Raw genomic sequence first — 11,824 nt, 5'->3', positions numbered from 1 at the left:
TGTTCTCTCCCTCTTCCTCCCGATGTTCTCTCCCTCTTCCCCCCCGATGTTCTCTCCCTCTTCCCCCCGATGTTCTCCCCCTCTTCCCCCCTGATGTTCTCTCCCTCTTCCTCCCAATGTTCTCTCCCTCTTCCCCCGATGTTCTCTCCCTCTTCCCCCCCAATGTTCTCTCCCTCTTCCCCCCGATGTTCTCTCCCTCTTCCTCCCGATGTTCACTCCCTCTTCCCCCGATGTTCTCTCCCTCATCCCCCTGATGATCTCTCCCTCTTCCCCCCCGATGTTCTCTCCCTCTTCCCCCCGATGTTCTCTCACACTTCCCCCGTTGTTCTCTCCCTCTTCCCCCGATGTTCTCTCCCTCTTCCCCCGAGTTCTCTCCCTCTTCCCCCCGATGTTCTCTCCCTCTTCCCCCCCATGTTCTCTCCCTCTTCCCCCCGACGTTCTCTCCCTCTTCCCCCGATGTTCTCTCCCTCTTCCCCCCCATGTTCTCTCCCTCTTCCATCCCGATGTTCTCTCCCTCTTCCCCCGATGTTCTCTCCCTCTTCCCCCCGATGTTCTCTCCCTCTTCCCCCCGATGTTCTCTCCCTCTTCCCCCCGATGTTCTCTCCCTCTTCCCCCGATGTTCCCTCCCTCTTCCCCCCGATGTTCTCTCCCTCTTCCCCCTGATGATCTCTCCCTCTTCCCCCCCGATGTTCTCTCCCTCTTCCCCCCGATGTTCTCTCACTCTTCCCCCGATGTTCTCTCCCTCTTCCCCCGATGTTCTCTCACTCTTCCCCCGATGTTCTCTCCCTCTTCCTCCCGATCTTCTCGCCCTCTTCCCCCCATGTTCTCTCCCTCTTCCTCCCGATGTTCTCTCCTACTTGCCCCCCGATGTTCTCTCCCTCTTCCCCCCGGATGTTCTCTCCCTCTTCCCCCCTGATGTTCTCTCCCTCTTCCCTCCCGATATTCTCTCCCTCTTCCCCCTGATGTTCTCTCCCTCTTCCCCCCGATGTTCTCTCCCTCTTCCCTCCCGATGTTCTCTCACTCTTCCCCCCCGATGTTCTCTCCCTCTTCCCCTGATGTTCTCTCCCTCTTCCCCCCCGATGTTCTCTCCCTCTTCCCCCCGATGTTCTCTCCCTCTTCCCCCCGATGTTCTCTCCCTCTTCCCCCCGATGTTCTCTCCCTCTTCCCCCGATGTTCTCCCTCTTCCCCCCGATGTTCTCTCGCTCTTCCCCCGATGATCCCTCCCTCATCCTCCCGATGTTCTCTCCCTCTTACCCCCGATGTTCTCTCCCTCTTCCCCCGATGTTCTCCCTCTTCCCCCCAATGTTCTCTTCCTCTTCCCCCGATGTTATCCCTCTTCCTCCCGATGTTCTCTCCCTCTTCCTCCCGATGTGCCCTCCCTCTTCCCCCCGATGTTCTCTCCCTCTACCCCCTGATGTTCTCTCCTTCTTCCCCCGATATTCTCTCCCTCTTCCCTCCGGATGTTCTCTCCCTCTTCCCCCCTGATGTTCTCTCCCTCTTCCCTCCCGATGTTCTCTCCCTCTTCCCCCCTGATGTTCTCTCCCTCTTCCCCTGATGTTCTCTCCCTCTTCCCCCCGATGTTATTTCCCTCTTCCCACCGATATTCTCTCCCTCTTCCCCTGATGTTCTCTCCCTCTTCCCCCCCGATGTTATCTCCCTCTTCCCACCGATATTCTCTCCCTCTTCCCCCCGATGTTCATCCCTCTTCCCCCGATGTTCTCTCCCTCTTCCCCCAATGTTCTCTCCCTCTTCCCCCCGATGTTCTCTCCCTCTTCCCCCCGATGTTCTCTCCCTTCCCTCCCGATGTTCTCTCCCTCTTCCCCCGATGTTCTCTCCCTTTTCCTCGCGATGTTCTCTCCCTTCCCTCCCAATGTTCTCTCCCTTCTCCTCCCGATGATCTCTCCCTCTTCCCCCCCGATGTTCTTTCCCTCTTCCTCCCGATGTTCTCTCCCTCTTCCCTCCCGATGTTCTCTCCCTCTTCCCCCCGATGTTCTCTCCCTCTTCCCCCGATGTTCTCTCCCTCTTCCTCCCGAGGTTTTCTCCCTCTTCCCTCCCGATGTTCTCTCCCTCTTCCCCCCGATGTTCTCTCCCTTCCCCCGATGTTTTCTCCCTTCCCCCCCGATGTTCTCTCCCTCTTCCTCCCGATGCTCTCTCCCTTCCCCCCCGATGTTCTCTCCCTCTTCCTCCCAATGTTCTCTCCCTCTTCCCCCGATGTTCTCTCCCTCTTCCCCCCCAATGTTCTCTCCCTCTTCCCCCCGATGTTCTCTCCCTCTTCCTCCCGATGTTCACTCCCTCTTCCCCCGATGTTCTCTCCCTCTTCCCCCCGATGTTCTCTCCCTCATCCCCCTGATGATCTCTCCCTCTTCCCCCCCGATGTTCTCTCCCTCTTCCCCCGATATTCTCTCCCTCTTCCCCCGATGTTCTCTCCCTCTTCCCCCCCGATGTTCTCTCCCTCTTCCCCCCGACGTTCTCTCCCTCTTCCCCCGATGTTCTCTCCCTCTTCCCCCCCATGTTCTCTCCCTCCTCCATCCCGATGTTCTCTCCCTCTTCCCCCGATGTTCTCTCCCTCTTCCCCCCGATGTTCTCTCCCTCTTCCCCCGATGTTCTCTCCCTCTTCCCCCCGATGTTCTCTCCCGCTTCCCCCTGATGATCTCTCCCTCTTCCCCCCGATGTTCTCTCCCTCTTCCCCCGATGTTCTCTCCCTCTTCCCCCCGATGTTCTCTCCCTCTTCCCCGATGTTCTCTCCCTCTTCCCCCCGATGTTCTCTCCCTCTTCCCCCGATGTTCTCTCCCTCTTCCCCCCGATGTTCTCTCCCTCTTCCCCCGATGTTCTCTCCCTCTTCCCCCCCGATGTTCTCTCCCTCTTCCCCCCGATGTTCTCTCACTCTTCCCCCGAGTTCTCTCCCTCTTCCCCCGATGTTCTCTCCCTCTTCCCCCCGACGTTCTCTCCCTCTTCCCCCCGATGTTCTCTCCCTTTCCCCCGATGTTCTCTCCCTCTTCCATCCCGATGTTCTCTCCCTCTTCCCCCCATTTTCTCTCGCTCTTCCCCCCATGTTCTCTCCCTCTTCCCCCCCGATGTTCTCTCCCTCTTCCCCCCGATGTTCTCTCCCTCTTCCCCCCAGTTCTCTCCCTCTTCCCCCGATCTTCTCTCCCTCTCCCCCCCAGTTTTCTCCCTCTTCCCCCCGATGTTCTCTCACTCTTCCCCCGAGTTCTCTCCCTCTTCCCCCGATGTTCTCTCCCTCTTCCCCCCGATGTTCTCTCCCTCTTCCCCCCGATGTTCTCTCCCTCTTCCCCCCGATGTTCTCTCCCTCTTCCCCCCCGATGTTCTCTCCCTCTTCCCCCGATGTTCTCTCCCTCTTCCCCCCAATGTTCTCTCCCTCTTCCCCCCCGATATTCTCTCCCTCTTCCGCCCAATGTTCTCTCCATCTTCCCTCCCGACGTTCTCTCCCTCTTCCCCCCCCGATGTTCTCTCCCTTCCCCCCGATGTTCTCTCCCTCTACCCCTCCGATGTTCTCTCCCACTTCCCCTCGCTGTTCTCTCCCTCTTCCCCCGATGTTCTCTTCCTCTTCCCCCGATGTTCTCCCACTTCTCCCCGTTGTTATCTCCCTCTTCCCCCCGATGTTCTCTCCCTTCCACCCCAATGTTCTCTCCCTCTTCCGCCCGATCTTCTCTCCCTATTCCCCCCGATGTTCTCCCTCTACCCCCCGATGTTCTCTCCCTCTTCCCCCGATGATCGCTCCCTCTTCCCCCCGATCTTCTCTCCCTCTTCCCCCCGATGTTCTCTCCCTCATCCTCCCGATGTTCTCTCCCTCTTCCCCCCGATGTTCTCTCCCTCTTCCCCCCGATGTTCTCTCCCTCTTCCCCCCGATGTTCTCACCCTCTGCCCCAGATGTTCTCTCCCTCATCCTCCTGATGTTCTCTACCTCTTCCCCCCGATGTTCTCTCCCTCTTCCCTCCCGATGTTCTCTCCCTCTTCCCCCGATGTTCTCTCCCTTCCCCCGATGTTCTCTCCCTTCCCTCCCAATATTCTCTCCCTCTTCCTCCCGATGTTCTCTCCCTCTTCCCCCGATGTTCTCTCCCTCTTCCTCCCGATGTTCTCTCCCTCTACCCCCCCGATGTTCTCTCCCTCTTCCTCCCGATGTTCTCTCCCTCTTCCCTCCCGATGTTCTCTCCCTCTTCCCCCGGTGTTCTTTCCCTCTTCCCCCCCGATGCTCTCTCCCTCTTCCTCCCGATTTTCTCTCCCTCTTCCACCCGATGTTCTCTCCCTCTTCCCCCCGATGTTCTCTCCCTCTTCCCCCGACGTTCTCTCCCTCTTCCTCCCGATGTTCTTTCCCTCTTCCTCCCGATGTTCTCTCCCATTCCCCCAATGTTCTCTCCCTCTTCCCCCGATGTTCTCTCCCACTTCCCCCCGATGTTCTCTACCTCTTCCCCAGATGTTCTCTCCCTCTTCCCCCCATGTTCTCTCCCTCTTCCATCCCGATGTTCTCTCCCTCTTCCCCCCATTTTCTCTCGCTCTGCCCCCGATGTCCTCTCCCTCTTCCCCCTGATGTTCTCTCCCTCTTCCCCCGATGTTCTCTCCATCTTCCCCTGATGTTCTCTCCCTCTTCCCCCCCGATGTTCTCTCCCTCTTCCCCCCGATGTTCACTCCCTCTTCCCCCCAGTTCTCTCCCTCTTCCCCCCGATGTTCTCTCCCTCTTTCCCCGATGTTCTCTCCCTCTTCCCCCGAGTTCTCTCCCTCTTCCCCCGATGTTCTCTCCCTCTTCCCCTGATGTTCTCTCCCTCTTCCCCCCCGATGTTCTCTCCCTCTTCCTCCCCGATGTTCTCTCCCTCTTCCCCCGATGTTCTCTCCCTCTTCCCCCCGATGTTCTCTCCCTCTTCCCCCCCGATATTCTCTCCCTCTTCCTCCCAATGTTCTCTCCCTCTTCCCTCCCGACGTTCTCTCCATCTTCTCCCCCGATGTTCTCTCCCTTCCCCCCGATGTTCTCTCCCTCTACCCCCCCCGATGTTCTCTCCCTCTTCCCCCCGATGTTCTCTCCCTCTTCCCCCGATGTTCTCCCTCTTCCCCCCGATGTTCTCTCCCTCTTCCCCCCGATGTTCTCTCCCTTCCACCCCGATGTTCTCTCCCTCTTCCGCCCGATGTTCTCTCCCTATTCCCCCCGATGTTCTCTCCCTCTTCCCCCGATGTTCTCTCCCTCTTCCCCCGATGTTCTCTCCCTCTTCCCCCCGATGTTCTCTCCCTCTTCCCCCCCGATATTCTCTCCCTCTTCCTCCCAATGTTCTCTCCCTCTTCCCTCCCGACGTTCTCTCCATCTTCTCCCCCGATGTTCTCTCCCTTCCCCCCGATGTTCTCTCCCTCTTCCCCCCGATGTTCTCTCCCTCTTCCCCCGATGTTCTCCCTCTTCCCCCCGATGTTCTCTCCCTCTTCCCCCCGATGTTCTCTCCCTTCCACCCCGATGTTCTCTCCCTCTTCCGCCCGATGTTCTCTCCCTATTCCCCCCGATGTTCTCTCCCTCTTCCCCCGATGTTCTCTCCCTCTTCCCCCGATGTTCTCTCCCTCTTCCCCCCGATGTTCTCTCCCTCTTACCCCCGATGTTCTCTCCCTCATCCTCCCGATGTTCTCTCCCTCTGCCCCCCGATGTTCTCACCCTCTTCCCCCCGATGTTCGCTCCCTCTTCCCCCGATGTTCTCTCCCTCTTCCCCCCGATGTTCTCTCCCTCTTCCCCCCGATGTTCTCTCCCTCTTACCCCCGATGTTCTCTCCCTCATCCTCCCGATGTTCTCTCCCTCTTCCCCCCGATGATCTCTCCCTCTTCCCCCCGATGTTCTCTCCCTCTTCCCCCCATGTTCTCTCCCTCTTCCCCCCGATGTTCTCTCCCTCTTCCCCCCGATGTTCGCTCCCTCTTCCCCCGATGTTCTCTCCCTCTTCCCCCCGATGTTCTCTCCCTCTTCCCCCCGATGATCTCTCCCTCTTCCCCCCGATGTTCTCTCCCTCTTACCCCCGATGTTCTCTCCCTCATCCTCCCGATGTTCTCTCCCTCTGCCCCCGATGTTCTCTCCCTCTTCCCCCGATGTTCTCTCCCTCTTCCCCCGATGTTCTCTCCCTCTTACCCCCGATGTTCTCACCCTCTTCCCCCCGATGTTCGCTCCCTCTTCCCCCGATGTTCTCTCCCTCTTCCCCCGATGTTCTCTCCCTCTTCCCCCGATGTTCTCCCTCTTCCCCCGTTGATGTTCTCTCTCTCTTCCCCCCGATGTTCTCTCCCTCTTCCTCCCGATGTTCTCTCCCTCTTCCTCCCGATGTTCTCTCCCTCTTCCCCCCCGATGATCTCTCCCTCTACCCCCTGATGTTCTCTCCCTCTTCCCCCGATGTTCTCTCCCTCTTCCCTCCCGATGTTCTCTCCCTCTTCCCCCGATGTTCTCTCCCTCTTCCCCCCTGATGTTCTCTCCCTCTTCCCTCCCGATATTCTCTCCCTCTTCCCCCAGATGTTCTCTCCCTCTTCCCCCCGATGTTCTCTCCCTTCCACCCCGATGTTCTCTCCCTCTTCCTCCCGATGTTCTCTCCCTCTTCCTCCCGATGTTCTCTCCCTCTTCCCCCTGATGTTCTCTCCCTCTTCCCTCCCGATATTCTCTCCCTCTTCCCCCCGATGTTCTCTCCCTCTTCCTCCCGATGTTCTCTCCCTCTTCCGCCCGATGTTCTCTCCCTATTCCCCCCGATGTTCTCTCCCTCTTCCCCCGATGTTCTCTCCCTCTTCCCCCGATGTTCTCTCCCTCTTCCCCCGTTGTTCTCCCTCTTCCCCCGATGTTCTCTCCCTCTTCCCCCGATGATCTCTCCCTCTTCCCCCCGATGTTCTCTCCCTCTTACCCCCGATGTTCTCTCCCTCATCCTCCCGATGTTCTCTCCCTCTGCCCCCCGATGTTCTCACCCTCTTCCCCCCGATGTTCTCTCCCTCTTCCCCCGATGTTCTCTCCCTCTTTCCCCCATGTTCTCTCCCTCTTCCATCCCGATGTTCTCTCCCTCTTCCCCCGATGTTCTCTCCCTCTTCCCCCCGATGTTCTCTCCCTCTTACCCCAGTTCTCTCCCTCTTCCCCCCGATGCTCTCTCCTTCTTCCCCCAATGTCCTCTCCCTCATCCCCCCCAGTTCTCTCCCTCTTCCCCCGATGTTCTCTCCCTCCTCCTCCCCAGTTCTCTCCCTCTTCCCCCGATGTTCTCTCCCTCTTCCCCCCATGTTCTCTCCCTCCTCCCCCGATGTTCTCTCCCTCTTCCCCCCGATGTTCTCTCCCTCTTCCCCCCCGATATTCTCTCCCTCTTCCCCCGATGTTCTCTCCCTCTTCCCCCCGATGTTCTCTCCCTCTTCCCCCACGATATTCTCTCCCTCTTCTGCCCAATGTTCTCTCCCTCTTCCCTCCCGACTTTCTCTCCCTCTTCCCCCCGATGTTCTCTCCCTTCCTCCCGATGTTCTCTCCCTCTACCCCTCCGATGTTCTCTCCCACTTCCCCCCGATGTACTCTCCCTCTTCCCCCCGATGTTCTCTTCCTCGTCCCCCGATGTTCTCCCTCTTCCCCCCGATGTTCTCTCCCTCTTCCCCCCGATGTTCTCTCCATTCCACCCCAATGTTCTCTCCCTCTTCCACCCGATGTTCTCTCCCTATTCCCCCCGATGTTCTCTCCCTCTTCCCCCGATGTTCTCTCCCTCTTCCCCCGATGTTCTCTCCCTCTTCCCCCGTTGTTCTCCCTCTTCCCCCGATGTTCTCTCCCTCTTCCCCCGATGATCTCTCCCTCTTCCCCCCGATGTTCTCTCCCTCTTACCCCCGATGTTCTCTCCCTCATCCTCCCGATGTTCTCTCCCTCTGCCCCCCGATGTTCTCACCCTCTTCCCCCCGATGTTCTCTCACTCTTCCCCCGATGTTCTCTCCCTCTTCCCCCCATGTTCTCTCCCTCTTCCATCCCGATGTTCTCTCTCTCTTCCCCCGATGTTCTCTCCCTCTTCCCCCCGATGTTCTCTCCCTCTTACCCCAGTTCTCTCCCTCTTCCCCCCGATGCTCTCTCCTTCTTCCCCCAATGTCCTCTCCCTCATCCCCCCCAGTTCTCTCCCTCTTCCCCCGATGTTCTCTCCCTCCTCCTCCCCAGTTCTCTCCCTCTTCCCCCGATGTTCTCTCCCTCTTCCCCCCGATGTTCTCTCCCTCCTCCCCCGATGTTCTCTCCCTCTTCCCCCCGATGTTCTCTCCCTCTTCCCCCCCGATATTCTCTCCCTCTTCCCCCGATGTTCTCTCCCTCTTCCCCCCGATGTTCTCTCCCTCTTCCCCCACGATATTCTCTCCCTCTTCTGCCCAATGTTCTCTCCCTCTTCCCTCCCGACGTTCTCTCCCTCTTCCCCCCGATGTTCTCTCCCTTCCTCCCGATGTTCTCTCCCTCTACCCCTCCGATGTTCTCTCCCACTTCCCCCCGATGTACTCTCCCTCTTCCCCCCGATGTTCTCTTCCTCGTCCCCCGATGTTCTCCCTCTTCCCCCCGATGTTCTCTCCCTCTTCCCCCGATGTTCTCTCCATTCCACCCCAATGTTCTCTCCCTCTTCCACCCGATGTTCTCTCCCTATTCCCCCCGATGTTCTCTCCCTCTTCCCCCGATGTTCTCTCCCTCTTCCCCCGATGTTCTCTCCCTCTTCCCCCCGATGTTCTCTCCCTCTTCCCCGATGTTCTCCCTCTTCCCCCCAATGTTCTCTCCCTCTTCCCCCGATGATCTCTCCCTCTTCCCCCCGATGTTCTCTCCCTCTTCCCCCCGATGTTCTCTCCCTCATCCTCCCGATGTTCTCTCCCTCTTCCCCCCGATGTTCTCACCCTCTTCCCCCGATCTTCTCACCCTCTTCCCCCCGATGTTCTCACCCTCTTCCCCCCGATGTTCTCTCCCTCTTCCACTGATGTTCTCCCTCTTCCCCCCAATGTTCTCTCCCTCTTCCCTCCCGATGTTCTCTCCCTCTTCCCCCCGATGTTCTCTCCCTCTTCCCCCCGATGTTCTCTCACTCTTCCCACGATGTTCTCTGCCTCTTCCCCAGATGTTCTCTCCCTCTTCCCCCCATGTTCTCTCCCTCTTCCATCCCGATGTTCTCTCCCACTTCCCTCCCGAAGTTCTCTCCCTCTTCCCCTACGATGTTCTTTCCCTCTTCCTCCCGATGTTCTCTCCCTCTTCCCTCCCGATGTTCTCTCCCTCTTCCCTCCCGATGTTCTCTCCCTCTTCCCCCGATGTTCTCTCCCTCTTCCCCCCGATGTTCTCTCCCTCTTCCCCCCGATGTTCTCTCCCTCTTCCCCCGATGTTCTCTCCCTCTTCCCCCCGATGTGCTCTCCCTCATCCTCCCGATGTTCTCTCCCTCTTCCCCTCGATGTTCTCACCCTCTTCCCCCCGATCTTCTCTCCCTCTGCCCCCCGATGTTCTCTCCCTCATCCTCCCGATGTTCTCTACCTCTTCCCCCCGATGTTCTCACCCTCTTCCCCCCCGATGTTCTCACCCTCTTCCCCCGATGTTCTCTCCCTCTTCCCCCGATGTTCTCTCCCTCATCCTCCCGATGTTCTCTACCTCTTCCCCCCGATGTTCTCACCCTCTTCCCCCCCGATGTTCTCACCCTCTTCCCCCGATGTTCTCACCCTCTTCCCCCGATGTTCTCTCCCTCATCCTCCCGATGTTCTCTACCTCTTCCCCCCGATGTTCTCACCCTCTTCCCCTCGATGTTCTCACCCTCTTCCCCCCCGATGTTCTCACCCTCTTCCCCCCGATGTTCTCTCCCTCATCCTCCCGATGTTCTCTACCTCTTCCCCCCGATGTTCTCACCCTCTTCCCCTCTATGTTCTCTCCCTCTTCCCCCCGATGTTCTCTGCCTCTTCCCCCGATGTTCTCCCTCTTCCCCCCGATGTTCTCTTCCTCTTCCCCCGAAGTTCTCCCTCTTCCCCCCGATGTTCTCTCCCTCTTCCCCCCATGTTCTCTCCCTCTTCCTCCCGATGTTCTCTCCTACTTGCCCCCCGATGTTCTCTCCCTCTTCCCCCCGGATGTTCTCTCCCTCTTCCCCCCTGATGTTCTCTCCCTCTTCCCTCCCGATATTCTCTCCCTCTTCCCCCTGATGTTCTCTCCCTCTTCCCCCCGATGTTCTCTCCCTCTTCCCCCCCGATGTTCTCTCCCTCTTCCCCCCCGATGTTCTCTCCCTCTTCCCCCCGATGTTCTCTCCCTCTTCCCCCCGATGTTCTCTCCCTCTTCCCCCCGATGTTCTCTCCCTCTTCCCCCGATGTTCTCCCTCTTCCCCCCAATGTTCTCTTCCTCTTCCCCCGATGTTATCCCTCTTCCTCCCGATGTTCTCTCCCTCTTCCTCCCGATGTGCCCTCCCTCTTCCCCCCGATGTTCTCTCCCTCTACCCCCTGATGTTCTCTCCTTCTTCCCCCGATATTCTCTCCCTCTTCCCTCCCGATGTTCTCTCCCTCTTCCCCCCTGATGTTCTCTCCCTCTTCCCTCCCGATGTTCTCTCCCTCTTCCCCTGATGTTCTCTCCCTCTTCCCCCCGATGTTATTTCCCTCTTCCCACCGATATTCTCTCCCTCTTCCCCTGATGTTCTCTCCCTCTTCCCCCCCGATGTTATCTCCCTCTTCCCCCCGATGTTCTCTCCCTCTTCCCCCCGATGTTCTCTCCCTTTTCCCCCAATGTTCTCTCCCTCTTCCCCCCGATGTTCTCTCCCTTCCCTCCCGATGTTATCTCCCTCTTCCCACCGATGTTCTCTCCCTCTTCCCCCGATGTTCTCTCCCTCTTCCCCCCGATGTTCTCTCCCTTCCCTCCCGATGTTCTCTCCCTTTTCCTCGCAATGTTCTCTCCCTTCTCCTCCCGATGATCTCTCCCTCTTCCCCCCCAATGTTCTTTCCCTCTTCCTCCCGATGTTCTCTCCCTCTTCCCTCCCGATGTTCTCTCCCTCTTCCCCCCGATGTTCTCTCCCGTCCCCCGATGTTCTCTCCCTCTTCCCCCCGATGTTCTCTCCCTCTTCCCCCCGATGTTCTCTCCCTCTTCCCCCCGATGTTCTCTCCCTTCCCCCGATGTTTTCTCCCTTCCCCCCTGATGTTCTCTCCCTCTTCCTCCCAATGTTCTCTCCCTCTTCCCCCGATGTTTTCTCCCTCCCCCCCGATGTTCTCTCCCTCTTCCTCCCGATGCTCTCTCCCTTCCCCCCTGATGTTCTCTCCCTCTTCCTCCCAATGTTCTCTCCCTCTTCCCCCCGATGTTCTCTCCCTCTTCCTCCCGATGTTCACTCCCTCTTCCCCCGATGTTCTCTCCCTCTTCCCCCCGATGTTCTCTCCCTCATCCCCCTGATGTTCTCTCCCTCTTCCCCCCCGATGTTCTCTCCCTCTTCCCCCCGATGTTCTCTCACACTTCCCCCGTTGTTCTCTCCCTCTTCCCCCGAGTTCTCTCCCTCTTCCCCCCGATGTTCTCTCCCTCTTCCCCCCCATGTTCTCTCCCTCTTCCCCCCGACGTTCTCTCCCTCTTCCCCCGATGTTCTCTCCCTCTTCCCCCCCATGTTCTCTCCCTCTTCCATCCCGATGTTCTCTCCCTCTTCCCCCGATGTTCTCTCCCTCTTCCCCCCGATGTTCTCTCCCTCTTCCCCCCGATGTTCTCTCCCTCTTCCCCCCGATGTTCTCTCCCTCTTCCCCCCCGATGTTCCCTCCCTCTTCCCCCCGATGTTCTCTCCCTCTTCCCCCCGATGTTCTCTCCCTCTTCCCCCCGATGTTCTCTCCCTCTTCCCCCGATGTTCCCTCCCTCTTCCCCCTGATGATCTCTCCCTCTTCCCCCCCGATGTTCTCTCCCTCTTCC

This window comes from Somniosus microcephalus, chromosome 7, assembly GCF_052327205.1.
Source record: "Somniosus microcephalus isolate GS21.2 chromosome 7, FLI_Smic_1.0, whole genome shotgun sequence".
Taxonomy (NCBI): domain Eukaryota; kingdom Metazoa; phylum Chordata; class Chondrichthyes; order Squaliformes; family Somniosidae; genus Somniosus; species Somniosus microcephalus.
This window is presented reverse-complemented; position numbering follows the sequence as displayed.